Below are 24,414 nucleotides of genomic sequence, written 5' to 3' on the forward strand. Positions count from 1 at the left end.
TTCCCTTCTCAGGGGATCTTCCCAGCCCAGGGTCTCCTGCATCACAGGTGATTCTTTACCAGCTAAGCCACCAGAAGCCCAAGAATACTGGAGTGGGTAGACTATTCCTTCTCCAGGGGATCTTCCTGACCCAGGAATCGAACCAGGTTCTCATGCATTGCAGGTGGATTTTTTACCAGCTGAGCTATCAGGGAAGCCCATCAACTATACTTCAATAAAAATAAATAAATTTTTAAAAATAGGGAAAAATAAAAATGAAGGTCACAATAGTATTTATCTCACTATCTCTCAATATGTAATGTGAGTGATGAGCAGGGCACAGTGTTTGGCAAATAGTAACAAAGGCCCGTTGTTGCTATTGCTATTGTCACCCCAGAGATGTGATGGGGATGGTCAGAGCAGGTAGAATGAAACAGTTAATGATGGAGTGGATACACAGTGTGAAGGAATGGACCACAGCACTCACCGTCATAGTTGGGATCACTAAAGAAAATGAATACACTTTGGTCTTCAACATTCCTGCTCTGTGATTTATTCTCTCATCTCATCAATTCAGCAATGAATCTGTGGTAGATTTTAATCTAACTCATACCTTATTATTCTGAGAATCTCTGTGAGACCTCATCGCCCTGACTCCAGACTTCCCCCTCTTTTTTACCGGTTCTGCACTTATCTTAAGATCAGTCATCTTAAACACCTAAAATATACCTTCCTGAATATTTCACTCTTTTGCCTAAAAACGTCCTCTGGCTTTGCCATTGTAGCAACAACAACAGGAGGAGGAGCAGCCAGAGTTCACTCGAGCTGAGCAGCATTTCCTGGAACACAGATGCTGGGCTGCAAGCTGAGCTACAAATATAAGTAGGACTCACTCTCTGCCATAGGGAAAGTGATCTGGAGGCGGGGGCAACTGATGTGCTTAAGACTGTAGAAGAGATTTATGAAGAATACTTTTCTGCAGGTTCCTCTCTCAGGGAGAGCTGTGAGAGTAAGATTTGAGTTGAATCATCAGAAGTTTGCCAGGTAGAGAAAATGGAGGGCAAACACGGGAGATTTCCAAGGGGAGAAATCAGCATAAACAAAGACATGGAGTGGTGGTGGAACACAGAGCAATCATAACTGTGAGTGAACAGACATTAGTGGGAGTGCCAAAGCAAGGGGAGAGTGTTCAGAACAAAATCACCATGGACTATGTCTATCAGACTACAGAGTTTGGTTTCCTAGTTTGGGGAAGATTTTAGCTGCAGAACACTTTTTATTCCAGGCAAAATCTTAGAGTAACACCTTAATCAAATAAAAGGCTATCTTAGTGATGTTGATCATCTTTTCACCTGTTTGTTGGCCATCTGTATGTCTTCTTTGGAGAAGTTATAGTATAGAGAACTCTATTCAGTGGTCTGTAGTGACCTAAATGGGAAGGAAATCCAAAAAAGAGGGGATATATGTATACATGTAGCTGATTCATCTTGCTCTACAGCACACACTAACACAATATTGTAAACAACTATACTCCAATTAAAAAAAAAGACTATCTTAGTTTTGATAGTTGATGTCTAGAAAGGATAATCTTGAATGAAAGGGAGACCAGTCTTTGCAATAGATGGTAAAGCTCTGAATTAAAGGAAAGGTGGTGTGATTTGAGAGGATCAGGTAGAATCAAGAAATATCTCTGGGGTGTAGAATATTAAATTTGGCAAATCATTGAACATGGTGAAAAGAAAATGAACTGCAAGAAGCCAAGGCAGATTTCCAAGTTCTAGATTGAAAGACAAGATAGATGATGAAACCATTAAGCACAATGGGAATAAGAGGAGGGAGGGTGGATTCACTTCATCTGAAGGGGGCAAGACATTCAGGTAAAGATCTTCAGCCAGATATTGGAACTGTAGGTGTGGAGCCTAAGGTAACAATTTGAGAGTCCTTAGTGGACAAATCCAGAGAAGGCAATAGCAACCCACTCCAGTACTCTTGCCTGGGAAATCCCATGGATGGAGGAGCCTAGTAGGATACAGTCCGTGGGGTGGAGAAGAGTCGGACACGACTGAGCGACTTCACTTTCACTTTTCACTTTCACTTTTCACTTTCATGCATTGGAGAAGGAAATGGCAAACCACTCCAGTATTCTTGCCTGGAGAATCCCAGGGACGGCAGAGCCTGGTGGGCTTCCGTCTGTGGGGTCACACAGAGTCGGACATGACTAACGTGACTTAGCAGCAGCAGCAGCAGCAGTGGATAAATCAATGTCATCTTGGGTGCCTATCATCCAGGAACATCAAGGACTACAGGAAGAAAGGACCAAGATCTGGACCCTGGGGACCACTTGAGGTCTATGAAAGGGAAGATAAGGAGGACTCAGAGAAAAGGAACAGAATTAGAAGGGAACCCAGAAGCGAGTGGTGGTCAAGAAGCCAGGGGAGGAATAGGATCCAAGAATGAAAGAATTGTCTGGAAAAAGAACATTACAGTGGACCAAGGATTGACCAACACCCTGTATTTGGCTGTTGGGATCACTACTGACCCTTTCCAGTACTACAGGCAAAATACAGGTTGCTGTAAGATGAAGACCAAATGGAAATTGAGGAAATAAACATGAATGGTAAAGACTATTTGTTAATGGAGAAGAGGAATATAAGAAGGTATCTATAGATATGCTATTTATCTTTCAAAATCTTTCTTGAAGCCTTCTTTGCTTACCATAGTCCACATGACCACTTTTCCCTCTGAACAGCAAGGAAATTCATAATCTGGGCTTCCCTGGTGGCTCAGATGGTCAAGAATCCACCTGCAATGCAGGAGACCTGGGTTTGATCCCTGGGTTTGGAAGATCCCCTGGAGGAGGGCATGACAACTCACTCCAGTATTCTTGTCTCGAGAATCCCTATGGACAGAGGAGCCTGGTGGGCTACAATCCATGGGATCACAAAGAGTTTGACATGACTGAAGTGACAACACACACATCCTTTGTTTGGAGACATAACATCCTATCACTCAGTATCCTAGATGATTCTGTTATAATTAAAGAGTATTATCTTATAAACCTCATAGCTCCTTGTGTAGTACAAGCATCTAATGTCTGTTGAATTCAATTTATCTTTCAAAGATATCCAACTCAATCTCTCCTCTCACTGCCCTCTCTACCCTTTCTCACTTACACTGAACTTATAATAGTTCATGGACTCTACCATGGTTTCTCTGGACTCTGGGCTGATACCTGAATATTCTTTTCTACTACTATCTAACTGCCATCATTGGAACAAAGTCTGGGTGTGGAATAAGACTCTATATTGAACTAATTCCCTTCAGTGCTTCAAGTATTGGTTTAGATAAACTCCCTCAGGAAAACCCTCTCTGACTGCCTCTAGACATGGTTTCATGTCCCTTTCAAGAATCACCCATACCTAATATCTTATATCTTTGCCATGACAACATGGTACCAGCTCAGTAGGCTGCATTCCTTCTGAGGGACCAGATCTCCTGAGGGCAGGGAAGGAGTGTGACTTACTTATGGATTATCTGCATTCTTAGTTTAGATGAGTAGAAACTGGCTCAGATTATGGGCTTGAATAGTTGAAGAATAAGGAAAAAAAAGGAATAAAGGGGTAGAGAAATGAATAAATGAAGAGGAAAAGAGGAAGGAAGAAAAAATGAGTGAATTTAACTTGCTTCTAGTCTCAGCACTGTCATTAACTAGAAGATTACCTTAGTCATACATTTTGGTTTGTTAATCTATAAAGCCATGATATCACACTAAATTCCTTCTAGGATCCTTGTTCATCTTACAGTGAGATTCAAAAAGAAATCTAGCATTTATACATGATTCATATTTTAGATAAAATAACTGCATAACTATATTCTGTGGCTGCCCAAAACTTTGAAGTCTTAATAAAACAATATTATCTGAATTTTCTCTTTAAAAGGTGACTATGCTAGAAGTTTGGATGAGTTTACACTTACACCTAAGTGACCTTAACCAAATGACAAAGCATTCCTCCAGTTCAGTTCCTCTACCTAGAAAAAAATGGCGCCTGAGGATTAAATGAGAGGGGTAAGCAGCAAAAATGACTTATGAGCTGCTGTTGGCTTTACGTAAGTTAGTCATCAGATATTATTTGTATATGGCCAGCTTTTAGGTCCGAGTTTCATTTACAGAATAGCTACCTTGATTTAAGAAAAGTCACTACTTGACACATTAGTCACTGCCAGTGCAGTTGCGATCAATATTCAGTGTACAGTTATGTGAACCATTTAATAAAAACTTAGAGATTTAAACTTATTTCCAAGCAATAGGAAGGTAATCTATTGACTGTTAGGTATTAAAAGTCTGACTGTACAATGCCTTTCATGGGAACCCAGTACCCATCATGATACTTGTCATAGTCTTCAGTAGGGACTACTGCCTGGAAAATTGGAGTAGAAGTTTCCGATTCAAGAGGCTGCCTTCTCACCCTTCAAAGAAATTACAGATTTTCAGAGTCTCTTCCTGGCTATGATCAACCTCTCACCTTCCTGACAGAGTTTCAATTTAACCAAACCCCACTGAAACAAATGACTGCTACACCATACCGTTTCTCATTCTTAACCGAGGAGTTAAGTTTCACTTAGCAGAACATTCATCAATGAGTAAGAAAATGTACACAAATACAAATAAAAATGGAAAAGCCGACACCTTACAGTATTTTGCCTTATGTAAGCTAAATTTTCTTCCATTGGAAACAGAACTACTTGTGCAGGTGGTTGCTAAATGCTACCAGCTGCTCTGTGGCAATATAGGTTTGGAAACAGAACCCTGAAAAGAAGGATGGAGAGGGGAAAAAAATAAAGAAATGGGTGTGGAATAAGACTCTATATCGAACTAATTCCCTGGGTTATACAGGAGAGGCGGAGAGCAACTTCAGTCGTAAACAGTAAGCAGAATTTCCATTCAGCTGGCCTGCAATAAATTTATTTTTCCAAGAAAATGAAATGGAACAAGAGAACAGACATACCTGCTTTATGTTAAAGAAAAGCGTGTATGAACCTAATACAGGAAGAAGTTGTTTAAGACTGTACATCCTTGAGAAAATATTACCTCCATAATAGTGCCAGGGTCTCTGTTAACCTGGGTTATCAGCCACATAAATTAGATGCACACTGGGGCAGTCTAACTCGCACAGCCGAATTCAGTGCTCACAGAATGCATACTTCCCTCCATCTTTTGCTTCCTTTTGTCCTCCTTCCTACTCACTAAGCTAGTTTTTTGAAGACCTTTGCACAAATACTGTTTTAACTGTCTTATTATTCATATTGCATCCATTGAAAAACTGCTGAGAAAATAATGGATCCATGTAGATTCTAGTAGTGAAATTAGCAATACCAACACAAGAATTGGAAGAGAGTCACATATGCAGTTTTAAGGAATGTGGTGCTCTCTTGATACCAGAACCTCTTTTCTTTAAGCAAGGTCTTGGTAGTGCCAAGAATATAACTTTCAGTATACTTAATGTCAGCTTCTCTCCCGCCCTGATGGGGAAAGCAAGAAACGGGATGAAACAGGGGGAAGGAGAGGGGGAAGAATAATTAAAGAAAGGAAAGAAGAGGGGAGTGAAGAAAATAAACAGAAGAAAGAATGAGAGGAATGAAGAGATAAGTAGGAAATTGTGACCCTTGAAAGAGAAGAGGTGGAGACTTAAAGAAGAAAAAGTCCACTTGACACACATGTCCAGCTTCTGTATAGCTTTTTACTTTGCTGAGTCATTTGGGAGTAACTAGACAGCTTTGTCCTGATATGGAAAAATCACTGCCACGTGTAACCAAGATACTAACACCAGTACAGGAGTATTTCTGATATCTGTGCAACGGTCCTCAACCTTTTGGGCACCAGGGACTGGTTTCATGGCAGACAATTTTTCCATGGACTAAGGGTAGGGGTAGGGATGGTTTCAGAATGATTCGAGGTCATTATATTTATTGTGCACTTTATTTCTATTATTATTACACCAGCTCCACCTCAGATCATCAGGCATTAGGTCCCGGAGGTTGGAGACCCCTGCGCAGAGGGAATATGGCTGCATGCTCTTATTGACAGAGGTTCATGGTACCACTGTCGCTGAGTCTGTCGCCACGGCTCTGCTTTGTGCAAACATTGTGAGTTCAGTATCTTACCCGAAAAGAGCCACCCAACCCCATTTAGCCACTGCAAATTCTAATTCACAATGGCATATAATATCCCCACATGTGGGTTTTTAGGTCATCAATGAGGCTGAATGAAACCATTCTCTTATTAAGTAGGGAACTTAAGAACCCAACTGCTGCAAGTTGAAACATCAGTCACAGCCTCTCAAAACATTATGTTGCAAAGGCTGTGATGAAGTTGAGGTTCTGCCCATATTTCCTGAAGTAATGACACTTCATCTTAAAGGCCCACTCGGTTGTGTCACATTTGTATTTGCATCCTATAATGTGAATGTATTAGCTCAAAATTGTTTGGTAATAAATCATCATCAAAGAAATATGTTTATTTTTATTTTTAGTATTCATGACTCGTATGATCCTAGAACAACATATATTTAGTGCTGCAGAGCCATGAATCCATAACTTTGAGAGAAATGGCTTTATAGATCATTAAGACCTATGTTGCTTTAACAGTTAATCACATTTTCACTAATAATATGACATAAGTCCTTTACCTAAAGAGTGAAAAATGAATGACTCTTTTGCTTGCACTAAAAAGTCCTCGACTTGACCTTTTCCAAGGGCAGAGGGAAATCCAGTATAATCACTGAAAGCTTTGCCTACCCACTATCAATACTTTCATTCAGCCAACAGACCTAGCCTTCATTTAAGGCTCCTTGCGTCCCCAACTGCAGAAGGGAAAAAATCCTCCGGGACTCTGCTGTAACTTTGAACTTGGGGTCGTATGGTGACGTCTCAGTGAGCCCTGAATCTTCTGGAGAATACCTCAGATAGCTGGCCCAACAAAGACAAATATTATGGCAACGAAAAATAAATCTGCCATTTTTAACCTTTTCAGGGAAAGTAATTCACTTATTGGCTTTAGTTAAAACGTCTTACCTTTCTTCCCCTTTTTGTTGTATCTGTGAGTAATTTCTCCAGTCACATTGTTTATAGGAAGTGAAGTTATTCGTAATCACGCCTTAAGAGTATGTACACAAACTGGACATCCTAAAAGACCACTATGTATTAAATTCCTGATTGTTTGACATAAATTCTCTCTCTCTCTTTCACTCCGACAGGAATCTTCTCATTTATTTACGAATAGGTTAAGACCTTCGCCTTGTTTCTAACTATGTTCCTAAGTGCTAACATATATTAAGTAAATTTAGAGCCTCTTCTGCATAGGAAACAAATTAAATTGGTTAAACATGGAGAAAGACTAAATGTAATCCATCTCTTGTCATGTTTATGATATCTGAACTCATCTTATATGAATGTTCCAATTTGGCTGTTGTAGCAGATGGGCTGCTTATGATAAACCATAACTACAGACACAGAATGTGATAATATAAATCATAAAGAAGATAAATAATGAAATTCTTTTAAAATAACTCTGGTTAAATATTTAGACAGTCAATTTTTAAGCTTACTTGCACACAAAAATAGTATTCACATATCTAGGCAAGGAAAGAATGGTGTTCAACCATAATATAAATATAATCTAAATCTAAACATTCAGGACTCAAGGTATTTTAAAAATCTGGATAAATTCATAGAGTAGCAAACAATAAAGTAAGAGGTTTTTTCCAGAGGTACTCAAAACAAGAAAGGGCACTTATGACTATCTCTTTATATAGACAGCCTCCCCTCACATTCTGAATCCCATTTTATAATCCCAGAATTAAGTAAAGCCCCCTAAACTAGAATCTGTTTCTCATGGTAGAGGAAACTCAATATCTCTCCTGATGGACAACCTGGGGTCCATGACGCTGTTGCCAATTTGCATCAATTTGTGACATCAGTGGTGCTTAGAGTTTGCAATGTATTTTCACATAACCTGAACATGGGCCAGCAATTGTACAGATGAGGAAAGTACAATTCAGAGAAGTGACTTGCCCAAGGTCACATGTTCGTACATGATAGAGCCAAGATTTGAACAGAGGTTTGGATTCCTAAACAGGTGCCATTTCTCTTAACCATGGTACCTCAACCAATTTAGAAACAAGGGTTAAGATTTTAACTCAAAGGAATTTAAGAGTAGATTTTGTGATCCACATAAGCATCCCAGGTTCATAGCCCATGGTTTGAAGACGGCAAGTGATAAAGGATATGGGGGCAAAACCAGTGAAAATGACCATCCTACTAGTTGGGAAGAGGGTCCTGAAACCTATTATGTTGCGTATCAATGTAAATCCACATTGCATGCATGCCAAGACACTTCAGTTGTGTCCAACTCTTTGCAACCCCATGGACTGTAGCTTGCCAAGCTCCTCTGTCCATGGGATTCTCCAGGCAAGAATACTGGAGTGGGTTGCCAAACCCTTCTCCAGGGGATCTTCCCAACCCACAGATAGAACCACATCTCTTATGTCTCCTGCATTGGCAGGGGGGTTCTTTACCACTAGCGCCACCTGGGAAGCTCATAAATCCACCTTACTAGGGAGCCAAATCTAGTGTGAAAGTGGCTGATTTTACAAATAAGTCTATGATTTAATGCACTGTTTCAGCCTCTAAATAGGAGAGCCTGTTCTCATCTGGAATGCTAGCTCCTCACCCACCTCTACTACAGACTCCTGGTAGGTAGCTGTGCTCCAACTGAAGCTGCATCTGACAGAGTCCTTAAAATACTTTTTCTATAAAATGTCATTGTTCCTTTCTCCCCTCTTTCTTTGCTTTCTCTCACTCCTTATTATTTATTGAGCTCCTATTTCATGCCAGGACAGGGGACATGAACCTGTAGCTATAGACCTGAGCTTCATGAAGCGTCCAGTCTGCTGGCAGATACAGACACATAAAGAGGCACTGCCAGGTCTAAGGATGCAGATAAGAAGAGTGCCTGCCTGAAGCAGGAGCGGGAGTGGAAGGCAAAGGACCAAGAGAACATGTATAAGATTTCCAAGATAAAGCCAGGACTAAGTTAAAACCTAAATGAAAGTAGGATTGACCCGACAAAATGGAGGAAAGCAGTGTTCTGTCTTAGAGGCTAGAGGTGATATGATGAGTAATATATTGGGGTGGTTTTGTTTCAGGTGGTGGGAGAAGGTAGGGAGACAGTTAGTGAAAGGGGAAGAGAAGGAGAAAAAAGAGAGGAAAATATATCCTTGACACATCACACAAAACAAGGAGAAACAGTAGCAAGATCATCAAAATTTGATTTGTTGGGATTTTTTTACACTGTATATAAATTGAATTGCTCAGAAAAATTGGGAGAAAATGTATGTGCATTGGGGTTAAAGATTAAGGTAGACAGAATAAGTCTGCAAGTGCTATTTCAATGGCATCAAATAATTGTAATCTTTGCAGGTTCTCTCTGGCCTCAGAATAAAAAGTTTTACTTATTAGACTGTCCAGCCACTAAGTAAATCTAAAAATGCAAAACTCTGGGTATAAAGTTTGAGATCTCAGCCAACAATTTATTGCAGGCCTGGAATGAAGTCTCAAGTTTTTCACTGAGAACCCATGTTTTAAACATTTGTTTATTTCTGGCTCAAGATTTTTTCTAGAAATACTGAATTGGAAAAACAGAGCCCATACCTCTTAGTTATAATATTGTAAAATATGTCTAATAGTTCAAGGCAGTGATGCAGAATATAATATACATGACACTATTCAGATATAGCTACCAATATTTTTAAGGAGTATATTATATATTCCTTTTTATATATTTCTATATAAATATTCATGGGGTTCCCAGGAAGCACTAGTGGTAAAGAACCTACCTACCAATTCAGGAGAGGTAAGAGACGTGGATTTTGATCCCTGAGTCAGAAGATCCCCTGGAGGAGGAGATGGCAACCCACTCTAGTATTCTTGCCTGGAGAATCCCATGGACAGAAGAGCCTGGTGGGCTACAGTCCATAGAGTCATAAAGAGTCAGACACGACTGAAATGACTTGGCATGCATGCACACATATATATTCATATATATTATGTTTAATTTTTTTTTCTTTGAGAAAATTTTCTTGGTATTTTGAAAATTTCAAATAGAAATCCCTATTTTGCATTTTCAAATTGTCAGTTGACAAAGCAGGATCTTGCCATATTTGCTTTGGATCATGTAGTATCAATCAAGAGAGTTCAAACTGGTCCAGCTTGCCAAGGTAACAATGCCCATTGAATAACCAATGTCTACTCTAATTGGGAGTGCTTTCCTACTATCGTAGATAATGTAAATATCAATTTTGCACTTGCAGTGCATTTCACAAAACCTGCTGCAAAACCCACCCTGAATTACTGCTACCTATACTCTTACTTGGCTTCCCAGGTGGCTCAGTAATAAAGAATCTACCTGCCAAGCAGGAGACCTGTAGATTCAATCCCTGGGTTGGGAAGATCTCCTGGAGTAGGAAATGGTGATCCACTCTAGTATTCTTGCCTAAAATCCCATGGACAGAGGAGCCTGGTGGGCTACTGTCCATGGGCTTCAAAAGAGTCTGACATGACTTAGCAACTAAACAACAATGACAACAACATACGCTTAATTTGGAAAATGACATATGCACTCATTCAAGATATGAAAGTGATATCTTGTTTATTCACCCTTATCATTGAACTCCGATGGATACTGGAGCTCAAAGACACAAAAACAAGGACAATCAATGGCTCAATATCAACCTGGAAATTGTCCTATTCTATTCAGTCATAAAGTAGGGAGGGGGTCATATCAAAATGATGGAAACCTGAGAAAGGGAATAGGCCTGGGGTAGAAAGATCATGAAATACAGAACCTATCTAGTAGATTTCCTTCACCAGCTCAGAGGTATATGTCAAAATTAATTTTTAAAAATTAACAGATGTGAATAAATTGCACTATGTCTAAAAAAATGAATTACTTAAATACTGAACAGAGAAGGACTTGACAATCATAGTTCAAATGACACAGACATAGGGATATTTTTCCTTGTAAGTTCAGACCATGATGTGATTACCCATAAAGCTACTGTTCATGAGTATTCTTAGAAATACAGTGTACACAACAGAGAAATAAATAGTTATCTACTCCACATTTGCTGGACATCCTTGGGATTGATGACATCATCAAATGAGTGAATAAACTAAGGACTGAGGAGATCAGTGCTTTATACTGTTGTCTTTGGATCAACCCTTGCTGCTCTTTGGATTTTCCCTCTAAAGCTAACGTAAATAAGTTTTCATATCTTAAGAGGTTTATAGAAGGAAGAATTAATAATCTAAAAAATGTTTAGAAATGTTTCTAGGTCTTTCATATTATCACACAAAAATATGTGAAAAAGGAAAACAAATGAAAGCAAAAGACTCTTCAATATTTTCACAGAAAAACATCTGAATAAAAATACTAGTAACTTCCCTGGTGGTCCAGTGATTAAGACTCCAGACTTTCAATGCAGGGGATGTGGGTTCAGTCCCTGGTCAGGGAATTAAGATCTTGCATGCCATGCAGTGTGGCCAAAAAAAGTATAAAAAATAGAAAAATAATAAATAATAAAATAGTTAATGTAAAGATAACAGGGTGGAAAAGTTAAGGCTTATCTTAAATTTTTGGAATGTTAATCACTCATTTTAAAAAGATTTTGCAAATCTAAACTCGTTATAGTTTAGGTATAAAAAACTAAATAGCATATGTGTGTATGTATAACTTGTAACTGAAATTGATCTAATCCAGTGGCATCATTTTAAAATTATTTTCCTTACTTGCACTTTGAAAATGTATAACAAAGGGAACAAAGCTCCTCCCCACCCAATTACTAATGTCGTATTAGTAAATGATCCCAATGTATACATAAAACTAAACATAAATTTTTCTGTGTATTCATTTATATGTGCTTCCCAATTGTGGTGACACGGTAGATTTTAATATCAATGAACATTTCAAGATGAGCAAGCATGAACTGGAAACAAATTAAATTTTCTGATAAATAACCAAGAAATTATCTTCTCTGCTATTTAAAAACCAAATCCTCAAAACCGCCTCTTTATAAACATCTCAGTAAATAACAACAACAATAGGTATGCATATGTGTGTATGTATATTTTTCTTCTGAACAACATGCCTCAGGAGTTGCTGGGGTTACACTTCGGAGAAGCTCTGTGTGTGTGTGTGTGTGTGTGTGTGTGTGTGTTTCTCATACTGACACCATGAAGGGACTATAGGAAGTTTGGTTGTTATTCCTGAAATTACCAAAAGTCCTGTGCTTATCTGTGCCAGGAATAGTTTATTCCCAGTTGCAGTCATTCAACTTTAGAATTACATATAGTATCATAATATCAAATAGTATATCAAAATACAGTAACATAATATCAGACTGAACTTGCTCAAGTGGCGTTGACCATTACAAACTCATATGATTACAGTTAGATTCATACTTCAAATTCTGTGCCACCATTTAAGACAGCAAATAGGCAGTAGCCATGACCCCAAAAGATCACAGTCCACAAAAGATAAGAAAATGGTGGGAGTTCTGGAAATTGAATCCATGTTCCATCTCAACCACCTACAGCCATCAGTCTCCAAGTTGTGAAACCTCTTTCAACCTCAATTTCCACATCTATTTAATAGGAATCCTTGTTGTTGTTGTTTAGTCACTAAGTCATGTCCAACTCTTTTACGATCCCATGAACTGTAGCCCTCCATGCTCCTCTGCCCGTGGGATTTCCCAGACAAGAATACTGGGGTGGGTTGCCATTTCCTTCTCCAGGGGATCTTCCCAACCCAAGGATCAAACATATCTCCTGCATTGGCAGGTGGATTCTTTACCACTGAGCCATGAGGGAAGCCTGACCGCTCCCTTGTTGTTATTGAGTCGCTCGGTTGTGTCTGACTCTTTTGGGACTTCATGGACTGAAGCCCACCAGGCTTCTCTGTCCGTGGGGTTTCCCAGGCAAGAACACTGGAATGGGCTGCCATTTCCTTCTGCAGGAGATCTTTCTGACCCAGGGATCAAACCCACATCTCTTGTGCATCTCATGCATTGCAGGCGGATTCTTTGCTGCTGAGCCACCAAGGAAGCTCTTTCTTACAGAATCCTTTCAGCTTGTCTGTTTGGATAAACTTTTTGTGAACATCAAATCATACAAGGCATGAGAAATCACTGGCATAAATTTAACTTTGCAAAATAAATATCACTGTTTCAGTTAATCCCTGTTCACATCTCTGCACTGTCACTGTTCCATTGTAATTAGACAAGACTCTGCATATCCTGAATGAAAATGAAACTGCTGTCCAGGTAAATCTGGCCAGGCGTGTATTTCCTTGCAGGGCAAGTGGCCATCATGTGGAGAATCCAAATCTGACCACTGCAGATTGTGATCAATACAGCTAAAATCAAAATCCTGAAGTATAAGCTATATTTGTTCTTTATTCGTAGAATTAAGTGACTTTACAGAAGTATAAGGAATGGCTTACAATTTTATAAGGAAAAAAGATAAAAGCACAAAAAGGCTACCGTTTATGTGATAGATAGTTTTTGACTAAGCCCACAATCATTTCTCGTCAGGCTATAAAATAACTTTTATTAATGCCAATTAATTCCTTGCACAGCCCTGTGTCACTTTATAACCCTCTGCTTAAAAGAAATCAATTGCATGAGTTCGGCTGAGAAATAACCATCATAATAGATGTTTCCCCTCTTGCCGTTACTTTTTCCTGATAGCCCTTAAGGTGGCCAGAGGTAAAAGCTAAAGATGCATTGTAGCCTGAGGGATGATTGAATGAAAAAAAATGGGGGATAGGAGCAGAACCTACTGGAATAGACCAATTTCCCACCACCGCAAACCAGAGCAATTGATTGATGAATCCTCGCTTTGTCAAGAGGCAGCCTTCAGATTTGATCACATAAATACTCATTCAACTCAAATTCTGCTTGACAAGCCTCAGACAGCTTTGTTCTGTCACAGATATCATGGGAAGGAAAATGCTCCATTAATCATCCTTAATTAACTTTACCATAGTCTGCTGAAACCAATATGCTCTCTGGCTAAACCTTGTACTTAGCTAGGATTCTATAGCTATCAAGTAGAAGAGTATTTCAAGTTCCTTCTCTCCTATTACTACTAACTATAGGGATTCAGCAAGAGCAGAGCCCAGAGGAAGTTGTGCCCATTGATTATCTGAGATAGCTTATCAGTGGGTACATTCTTCGCTAAAGGAAACATAATTTTAAATATGACTGACCTACATGAGATGGCATTTTATAACTATATCTCACTTGATGTTCATAAGTTCTGTTTCCTTCCCAATTCTCAGGTATCATATGTCCTAAGATATCATTTTCTAAGTAAAAGGAAAGAAAAATTTCAAAACAACGATAAAGCCTTAATTTGAAAAATAGAGTTGTTAGAGACACAAAATGGTTTGTGATAAATATAAACACACACACACCCATACACCTCTCATTCCTAAGAATGCTTCAAATTTTCATAAAGCTTCAACATGAACATGGTCTTGTTTTCATTTCTGCTTAGCACACATAATAACCATTTTTTTTTCCTTTTGGAATTACAGTATTTATTGGGAAGTTTTGATAACAAGCATCATGCTTCAGTGGTAAGGAGGGCAAAAACAAAACTGAGGAATGTTACACTTTAAATAAAGTGCAATGTGTACCCGCGTGCGTGCTCAGTCGCTTCAGTCATGTCCGACTCTTTGCGACCCTATGGAGAAGCTTGCCAGGCTCCTCTGTCCATGGGATTCTCCAGGCAAGAATACTGGAGTGGGTTGCCATGCCCTCCTCCAGGTTCGATCTTCCCAGCCCATGCATCGAACCTTCATCTCTTAGGTTTCCTGCATTGGCAGGTGGTTCTTTACTGCTAGCGCCACCTGGAAGCCCCAGTGTGTGACCTATAATATCATAAATGAACAGAGTTGCCAGTATGTCCCAGTCCACTTCAAATGGTGTCTGTTCATCCTCAAGGCTTCCTAGGTTGCGAGATAGATTTCCTAGCAGTTTTGAACTGTCACCATGCGTCTGTGAGCACAGGCGATTCCAATCAAAATGTCAGTGACCATCACAGATTGTGTGCTTTTAAAGCTAGATGAGCCACAGTTGGAGTCACAAGACACTAGAATTTGTATCATAATGTTCTCTATTCATACAGGTGTTCCTGAGAATTACCTACAGAAAGACAAATGGACTTGCAGAGTGATGGGGTTCTATGTGCTCATTTTATGTGTGCAAACTAAGAAGAAGACAATTTAGGTTTGTGAAGTGGTGAGTTCAATAAAGACTAAGGGTAAAAGAGTTCTGAAAATGACTACCCCTTTGTAAAAACTGTAATTTGGCACTGTGCCATAGATGACATTACATTTTGCCTCCCTGCAGCCCAGAGGAGGTAACAATGTAATATTATGACATGTATTTGATTTATCATTGATCTTTCTGTGACATTTCTCATGAGCTATAGTTTTCTAATCAGAGGTAGAGTAAAAGGTCTGTGGTAAAGCCTATCTCTGGGAATGGCAGATTTGTTCAAACAAATCCCAAATCATATGTCCTTTGTGCAAAATGATATAAAGAGCATGTATTCATGGAAATCCTAAAACATAGATTTTATTCACCAATATTAAACTGAATTTTAAAATATATGTGAGTGAATGCTAAAAAATGATTTAAAAATATGTAAACTACTTATGACAGTAAAAGATGATGTCAAGTTAGTGGGACCAATTCATAACAATAAACGCCTTCCTTATTAAAAAGATTCAAATATTTCATATTTATTTATTACAAAATACAGTTTTACTTTGGGGGAAAATGCATATCTTAAATTTAATCATTATATCAAATTGGCACTTCACGTTGCTCTCTCCTTTCCTTGTGGGGGTGGGGTGAGGGAGGGCAAGGGGAAGGTCATAAATAAAACTAGGTAGATGAAATCCTCCTTGTTATAATATGCTGTTTAATTCTAAATTCTGGTTACTATTGCTGTAATTCATTCCTTGTCTTTTTGTTCTCATACTTCCTCCCCCTATTTGGGTGCCACAACTTCACCCATAACTTTGGCATGAAGGTCTCATTGCCAAGTCTTTTTTTCTCTTCCCCTCATTCTATTCCATCATCTCCTCCTTTATCTAATTTCCCCCCTTATGATGGACTCATCTTCCTTTGCAGACCTAACACACTGTTCATTTCTTTTTTGCTCCTTCCAGTAGAAATCTACTTCCTGGCCATTCTTCCTCCTGACCTTTTCAGGTTCAACTGCCTTTTTGCCAATTACTGTACTGGGAAGTAGGGGCAGCCCACTATACATAACAGGCCTGGGCAGCAGAGGAGGTAGGCACTGAACACTAAATCCCAATAAAATTTGATAAAAGATATGGTAGGACTTTCGTGTGCTATGGTAACAAATATTAGAACATAATTTAGTCTGTGAAGAACCATCAGGGGAGTTTTTTTCTGTGAAGTAACAATTAAATGGAAACCCAGTGGACAAGCAAGAGTTTTCTAGATAAAGAAGAGGGAACTGGGGTGGTATGTATAAAGGCCCAGGTGCAGTTTGTTTATTCATTTGTTCACTACTTATTTATTGATAGTCTCCTATATGTCTGGGCTTCCCTGGCAGCTCAGAGAGTGAAGAATCTACCTGCAATGCAGGAGACCCGGGTTTGATCCCTGGGTTGGGAAGATTCCTTGGATAAAGGAATGGCAACCCACTCCAGTATTCTTGCCTGGAGAATTCCATCAGAGGAGCCAGGAGGGCTACAGTCCATGGGGTAACACAAGTGAGTGACTAACACTATATGCCTACCTCTTACATGTCTCCTATGTCAACTGTACTGGTCTTTTATTTGTTCATTTAAAATTGTTTTTTTTTTTTTTAATAAATTTATTTATTTTAGTTGGGGGCTAATTACTTTACAATATTGTAATAGTTTTTGCCATACATTGACATGAATCAGCCATGGGTTTACATGTGTTCCCCTTCCTGGACCCCCCCACCCATTTGGCAAAACAAAGTATATAGTTTTTAACTATCCCCCCTAATATAAGTGAACTAAAATTTCATTTTAGAAACAGTGGACAGTGAAGTGAAGACCACATTATAGGTCGCCGTTTGTTTAGAGTCTGCTTTGGTGATATGTCTATTCTTTCCCTTCTGTCCCTACCCCAGAAATAGCAGAGTGGATTTGTGATGGTGGGGGCCTCCTAGTTCACATTGCAGTGGTAACTGGTGGAGAAGGAAAAATGATGGGAGGAAAGCGGGAAAAGAACACATCATTCTTTTTTCTGGTAGCCAGCATTGTGATGTACTTTAGGAATTGCTCCCTTAAACTCTATATATTTGACATACACAACAACATCGCTGCATCCGTTTCCAGGTCTTATTAAGACATAAAAGTGGAAACATCAATGATCTTCTTATAACACTCCCCAGGAGGAATCGTGCCAAACTGTGCTAAAGAGATTTGATTAGTGGTCATTTCATAAAACATACTCTCAATGTATGCATGTTTTCAAAAGTCAACTTGGTGAGCTGTGAAAAATGTACGCTCTAAATATCCAAGGGAAAGTTGTTGACAGCATCCATTTGGGAAGAATACAACTTTTCTTGTGTTATTTAAGATGTTTAATATGAAGGCATACTAAAATGTTCTTTATTTTAAGCAATGAAATGAGTTAAGTAGATTCACATGTATGGAGAGGGAGTCAGGGGGCGGACCATGAATGTCCTTCCTCATTTCAAAGGTCAAAGACAGCATTAATTATTTTCAACTAATGTCTATTTAACCACATGCAAACTTAAATCAGTTTGGGTCTGACCAATTCAAAGCTGTTCTTTGGTTCTCTGCTCTGCTGCAATAATTGACTAGGTTAGACTTTGCAAAGGTCAAAAGAATGGACTCAGTTCATATTATTTCAGCTAATAACACAGTTCTTAAATCAAAATTTGAGAATTGATCTTTCAAAGTCACTTTCCCCCTCTATATTCATATGTAATTTCAAATTAAATGATAGATGAATCCAAACCTCACTTTTTATTTAATTACTTTTTAGTAACAGAAGACACAGTGGGAGGGTATTTTAACAAGATCTAGGTTTGTCTCAAAAAAATTCAAAAGGGAATTAAGAAAACCATGGGAAACTTGGCATTTAGTGAAGTTCTAATGAATGCAATTGGATGTGGGCAATCTGAAGGAAAAAATTTAGAGAGACATAATGCCAAGCAAGAGAGAAATGAAAACGATCTTAGGTGAAGTTCAGGCAAAACAGAGAGCTCTGTAGAGTCAGGTATTTTGGCAATGGGATCTTGCAAGACTTTAAATACACACTAAACATTAAAATTGTTGCTTTGGAAGCAGATGCAGCCCAGATCACTTGGTACCATCTGCCTAGACTTGCACCTTTTGTTGAGGCCAGAGTTTCATCCTAGCTATTCCCTCTCTCTCCAGGAATGGTCTCCCTAACCCTAGTGTGTCAGACGTGTTGCAGGCCATCATTCATATGGGACACTGGAATCTACCTCTTTCCCCTCAAACTTTCCTGACTAATCTATAGTCAGATGGTGACTTCTCCTCAAGGTTCCCTTATCAAACCTTACAACTCTCCCAGCTCTCTCACTCTGCAATGTACATTTACCCCTTGGCCTGCAGATAATGAAATCTATTGAATATTTGCTCAATATTTATTCAGTTGGATGTGCATCTTTCAAATGTGTCCTATGACAGTTTTCTCTCTCACACCTTAGGTGACAGAGCACATATGTAGTTAATGCATTTTACATTATGCCTAAGATGTCACCTAACATTTTACATTATGCACAATATGTCATGCTTCTTGGAAGAAAAGTTATGACCAACCTAGACAGCATATTAAAAAGCAGAGACATTACTTTGCCAACAAAGATCTGTTTAGTCAAGGCTATGGTTTTTCCAGTGGTCATGTATGCATGTGAGAGTTGGACTATAAAGAGAGCTGAGTGCCGAAGAATTGATGCTTTTGAACTGTGGTGTTGGAGAAGACTGCTGAGAGTCCCTTGGACTGCAAGGAGATCCAACCAGTCCATCCTAAAGGAAATCAGTCATAAATATTCATTAGAAGGACTGATGTTGAAGCTGAAGCTCCAGTACTTTGGCCACCTGATGTGAAGAACTGACTCATTTGAAAAGACCCTGATGCTGGGAAAGATTGAAGGTGGGAAGAGAAGGGGACGACAGAGGATGAGATGGTTGAATGGTATCACTGACTCAATGGACATGAGTTTGAGTAAACTCCGGGAGTTGGTAATGGACAGGGAAGCCTGGCGTGCTGCAGTCCATGGGGTCACAAAGAGTCAGACATGACTGAGTGACTGAACTGAACAGAACATGTCACCAGGTGTTGATAATATTCAGTAAGTGCCTTTGATTGTAATGTATTCAAATATCATTTTAGACATACAAGTGGGTGTGAGTATGTATACAAAACAAAAATCAGAAAATCGCTTTTAGAGTAAAATTCAACCTCTCATTTAGCTATTTTCAAATTATATCCCAAGACAACATTAAGAGAAGCAAAATGAAATGGAAATAGAGGGTTATATTATTGTCCACTTTATGTAGGACCAGGTCTTTTTGTCTGAATTAATTGGTTCCTTTTTCATTATCTGATTAGAAAGCTTCATTCTCTCAAGCTTGAGTACATGTGTGCTCAGTCATTTCAGTCATGTCTGATTCTTTGCAACCCTATGGAATATACCCCACCAGGCTCCTCTGTCCATGGGATTTTGCAGGTAAGAATACTGGAGTGTGTTGCCTTGCGCTCCTCCAGTGGATCCTCCCTACCTAGGGACTGAACACGTGTCTCCTGCATCTCTTGCATTGCAGGCAGATTCTTTACCCACTGAGCCACCTGGGAAGCCCATACTACTAGAAACTAGCCCATTTTAAAAAGGAAGAGCTTTCAAAATTTGGTTGTTGTTGTTGGTGGTTAGCTGCTAAGTCATGTCTGACTCTTTTGTGACCCCGTGGACTGTAGCTCGCCAGGCTCCTTTGTCCATGGAACAAAGGATTTTCCAGACAAGGAGACTGGAGTGCATTGCCATTTCCTTCTCTAAGGGATATTCTCTACCCAAGGATCGAACCCACATCTCCTGCAACGGCAGGCAGGCTCTTTACCACTGAGCCACCAGGAAAGCCCCTTGTATAAAGGTTAGACATGCTTTCAAAACCTAGTTGTAGATTTCTATAATAAATATATTTTATGGTGGATTACTCACCAGTCAGTCAATCTATAAAGCATGCTGACTATATTTGAACCTGGATAGTATCCACTTTTTCCTTATGTAAAAATGCCAGGTTGGCTAAATACTCTTACTATGCTTAAAGAAATATTAAAATTTATGGATGGGATGAGAAAGACATTCATAGATAATTTTTCTGGCTTCAGTACCAAGCACATTAATATTTTTCTCCTAAATCTGAAACCAAATGTTTGGTTTCCTAATATTTTTCCTGTCTACTGGATTTTTCTTTCCTTCTTCCATGTGGTCACTCACAGCCTGGCCTTTGTGTATTCTCCCAAGAAAGAATTGTTTATTTATATTACCAGTCCTTTCTGGGACTCCCTGTAGACACTGTTTCCAATGGCGTGTGGAGTTACTAAGCTTTTATTGTTGACAAGTAGTAGGTGGGAATCCAAGCTTTTGTGGTTAAATTGTTTATTGATAATTACCTGTTAATTACCCCACTGCCTGACTCCTGTAATTTACTCTAATCATTACTTTCCTTTTTTCTTTAAGACCATGTGCACAAAGAAACAAAAGTGAAGACAAAAAATATACTTCCTTACAACCTTAAAAAAGGGATTGGTTTTTTAATTAAAACCATTTAGAGTCAGAACATTTCCTCATCATATAATATTTGGATTTGGAAAAGCAAACCAGTGTTATTAATGTAATTATAACTATGCCCTGTAATTGATTTATAACTGGAGAAAATAATTTTGGGTGGCAATCATCAAATTAGGTGTCAAATAGCATTCTTGAGTCATTAGTGTTTCATTTTACTATAGAATGTTTTCCTTCCTAGCTGGCCAGAAAATCTTTACGAAATCTTTGAGGGTTTTTTTTTTTTTTTTAGTAAAATAGACTAACTCCCTATTTTTTGCTATAGTTTGAAGCTTTTTCTTTCTTTTTTAAAGCTTTTTTATATCGAGATTCCAGCATCCAACTACACTGTCTTATTTCAGTGTAGTTACATAATACTCTTGATCCCCTGAGACCTGCATAGAGCGGCCTTTACACTTTTAATAAGGTCATCATTTCTATAGTATAGTCCTCCGTAACCAGCAAAGGTATAAGGATGTATATCGATGTCCAGGGAGACAGTGAACAACGTACGTCTTCAGTTTCCATGTGTCTCAAGAAGCACCCCCAATCCTCACTCCCCAGAGCTCTTTCAGTACTAAGAGCATCTGGTAAAATACCTTGCCACCAGTAAAAATTTAGAGTTAACAATTAAGTCCAACATTCTGAGATCAAAATTAGCTCTGCCAGGCAAGCAGATGGATTTATTAGGCGTATATTCTTGAAATGTATTATACAAAGGACTGCAAGGAAAGAACAAATAAAATTCCAAAATAGCAAACCCTGAACTAGCAAACCCTAGCCATCATCCTGCCTTTCTCATCAACTTTCTCTTGTTTCCCACCTTTTGACTATATTATTACTAGACATTTTAAAGTTGTATTGAAGGTAAGCATGGTCAAGGTGGGGCTTCCCTGGTGTCTCAGATGGTAAAGAACCTGCCTGCAAACGCAGGAGACCCAGGCTTGATCCCTAGGTTGGGAAAATCCCCAGAGAAGGGAATGGGAACACACTCCAGTATTCTTGCCTGGAGAATTACATGGACAGGGGAGCCTGGTGGGCTGCAGTCCATGGGGTGGCAAATAGTCAGACATGACTGAGAGACTCACACTTTCACTTTCAATTTTTCATGGTCAGGGTGAACCCAGGAACTTTGTTGGAGTCTTTGACAACAAATTTCAGAACTATATGTGGTTCACACCACCCACTTGACCTTGAGAGAAAGCAGCACAAAGATGAAAGGGAAGAATCTCTTGTGCATTATGCCAATCGACCTACACACATCTTCCATGGGACTCCCCAAGCTAACTGCAGCCTTTAAAAAAAAAAAAAAAAGATCATTTTAAAATCACAGTGGAAAGAGCATGGCATTTAGAGTTCAAATAGCTGGACTGGAGTCTAGGCTCCACACTTACTAGATGTATAAACGTGGACCAATCACTTAACCTCATTGAACTTCTTTTCATCTTTTAAAAAAATAGGACAAAAAATAACAACCTCGATCCAACTTATTTCTTGAAGTTCTTATAATGATGGCCTTGATGTAATGGTGTGATAATGTACATGAACACACTTTATACACTGAAAAGCACTGTCTGATTATAATAATCATTATTAATCATGAAAATAATAAACACCCTTTCAAATAACCATTAAAAGAACTTTGCTGGACACAGGGAATAAATAGAAGGTCAAAACTATTTAAAAATCTAAGTAAGAGTGTCAATATGCACACATTATAGCATTTCAAGAAATATTTTTCCTAGGGAGAGATTAAAGTCAGGAGAGGAAATGGAACGGCTTCAGCTGCTGTCATTGCATTCTTAGTATTTTGCTTGGGAGAATGAGCCTTGTCAAATGGAAAGACTGAAATGAATACATTTCTCAGCTGCTTAGCAGATATGTTTTCCAATATAAGCTAAACATTTCAACCAACCTCACTTCCATGTGAATATTTACACTCCCGAATAGATGATGGGAACATTAAGGGGAATGGGTTGATTTTGGCCTTGGAATTACATGGCCTAGGTGTAAATTTATTCTTAATCTCCAGCCATTATGTTTTAACATTCCTAGCTGAAATTTGGTTGAGCTATCAAATTGTTCAAAGGCCAGTTCATGCCACAGCCCAAGAACCACTACTGGGAGAAGGTGGAAACCCCAAACCACAACCAAGTCCATCCATAGGGTTTTTCCCCATGAAGATTACCACAACATACTTAACATTGTTACAGACAAATTGCTACCATTACCGAGCTAAACAATTGTGTTTTTATGTTTTTAAACAGTTTTGGTGACTCTTCAGGAGCTTTACAGCTGGAAAGGAACTACATCTTGATGCAGCTACATTTATAGAATTTTTGTTCTGTGCCACTTTTTCATTGGTTTCCTGATCTAAACAATAGTCACAATTGCCAGCTGCACATCAATTACACCCAGGCCTGGCCTGGGTTGATGATTCAGCCAAGCTCTGCACAATCGTCCCAGCTCCCAATAGTTTATCATCATTGTTTTGTATAATTAGAAACAGAATTATTTATATGGCCCTACTTACTCTTCAAGCAAATTTACAAGGCAACTGTCTCTCTTAATCTACAGTAGTAAACAGTAATGCAAGAGTCTTCAGATTTATTACATTACTTCCTTAAAGATCAATATTTAAATGAATACATATTGTGCTAATTTAAACACTGCAACATATCATAGAGCTATCTACACAAGAAATTTACAGTGGCTAGAGACATTTTTATACTCCATCACTGCTTCCTAGGAATACCTTTTATTTTCAAATGGAAAAGAAAAGAAAAAAGAATTACAAGTTCAGTGTTAATTAGTCTCATTTATAAACATTCATCTAAACCTGTAACCTCAAAAGACAATATATTAAGCCATTAAGAGGAGAATTAAAGTTACATGGAGGGTGACCTAGACAAGAAAACAAAGCCACTCCACCCTCCCCAGTACAAGGACGCCCAGTTCAGAAGAGACAATGGTAAGAGGCCATGCAAAACCAAGCTGCAACCTGCTGATCTTAGAGCAGTTATTTTAGTCTTACCCTGCAGTTCCTGGATTCTGCAGGTTTAAATCACTCCCTTTCTTTATTTAGACCTCATCTTGGAGCTTTAAAATAGTATCACGTTGACAAGAATCTGAGGTCCTTCAGACCTAATATCACGTCAAGCTGCCGGGCTGAGACCTTACATGCCAAGTCCCAGCCTATGATGAATTTTTATAAGTGAGTTATAAACCCCTCAAAAACAGGGTTTATAATGGAAACGCTGACAGACTCTTAACTATCGAGTTTCTAGTGGGTTCCTGTTTAATATACTGTATTTCTTCCCCTTGAAGATATTAATTTACTTTTTGAAATGTTCATTGCTAAGATTAAGCGTAGGTTTTTGAAATGTGTTCATAGGCAATTTATGCATGAGAAGGAACGTACTCTTCTCCAGATGTACAGAATACTAATTTGAAAATGATTTATAGGCCACACTGTACTGTACA

The 24,414-nt window shown here is 38.8% G+C and overlaps 1 protein-coding gene across 9 annotated transcripts in view; it reads right to left on the reverse strand.

The window, feature by feature from the left end:
- MECOM (MDS1 and EVI1 complex locus) overlaps positions 1-24,414 on the reverse strand; it is a 617,068-nt gene that overhangs the window by 105,968 nt on the left and 486,686 nt on the right. The gene's annotated exons all lie outside the window — the stretch shown is intronic.

Source organism: Giraffa tippelskirchi, chromosome 2 (genome assembly GCF_054371585.1).
Source record: "Giraffa tippelskirchi isolate mGirTip1 chromosome 2, T2T-mGirTip1v1.2.pri, whole genome shotgun sequence".
Lineage (NCBI taxonomy): Eukaryota > Metazoa > Chordata > Mammalia > Artiodactyla > Giraffidae > Giraffa > Giraffa tippelskirchi.